Raw genomic sequence first — 1,080 nt, 5'->3', positions numbered from 1 at the left:
AGATCTTCTACTTTTCCTCAAAGCTTTTTGTGGATTAAATTGTTTATCACCTTCAGGGACTCCAGTTATACACTAGTTCAAATTCCCTTGCCTGTTTCCCATTTTAACCACTTCCTCCCTGATCATTTTCCTCTTTGTCCATTTTTCTTTATCTCATTCTCATTGTTTTGGTTACTGTGCTTCTTTTCAAATGCCCTTTTTTGTCTTATACAAATATATTCTTCTTTGTGCAGCTTATAATTTAGTTTGCATTGCTGATATAATTTTGTCTTTTTATTTTAAATATTAACTGTGTTCATCAAGCTCCTTTAATGTCTTTTCTTTTAGTATATTTCTGTTTTCAGTTTTTGAATTTCTAATTCAAAGTACTCTCTCTTTTGCATTCTCTCTCTCAGACTTGTAGGAGGATATTTAATTCAATTTGGAATGCTTAATTATGAGTCCTTCTGCTTTTTCATCTGTTTGAGGAAATTATCCTCACCTAAATTGTTTGTGTTCTTATTTTCCGTTTTATTTCTATAGTAGTTGTGTTTAGATAAAGACTGTGCATCCACATTTCCGTGGACCATGCTGGTGATTTAATGTGTTTTATAAGATTCCTAATTCAAGCACATGATTTTCTATAGTGTAGCAAAGTATAATTTTTTTACTGGGTGACTTTTTTTTATTTAAGGGTGGGAGAGGTGAACACAGCAGTTGAGTGTCCCTTTTTGTTTCCTTTTTGGTCTTCAGAGATCATAAATTTCTCCCTGTGTGTTGCCCCTTCACTATGCAGTTTTCATAGGACAATTCTCCCTTTCTTTAATCCTCTTCTCTTCTCCCATCAAAGCATTACCTTCCAAGGATGGCCTGCTTTAATTGTACTCACACTTTTAAAACCTCCATCCTTTAGTTAGTGCTCTCGTCTAGTATATACTTTTTTTTCAGTTTTATCTCATTAAGGTGAACTTTCTCTTTCTGGTGGTGGTTTGACTTCCCCCTTTATTTTTTCACATTGTGTTCCCAAATTGCACTTGTTCTCTAGCAAAGCTTGTAGCAGATGTAAGGGAGTTAGCTTACTGGGATTTGATGTTTAGTTTT

The sequence above is a fragment of the Propithecus coquereli genome, unplaced genomic scaffold (genome assembly GCF_000956105.1).
Source record: "Propithecus coquereli isolate 6110/MARCELLA unplaced genomic scaffold, Pcoq_1.0 Scaffold365, whole genome shotgun sequence".
NCBI lineage: Eukaryota > Metazoa > Chordata > Mammalia > Primates > Indriidae > Propithecus > Propithecus coquereli.
Note: the sequence above shows the minus strand (reverse complement) of the source record.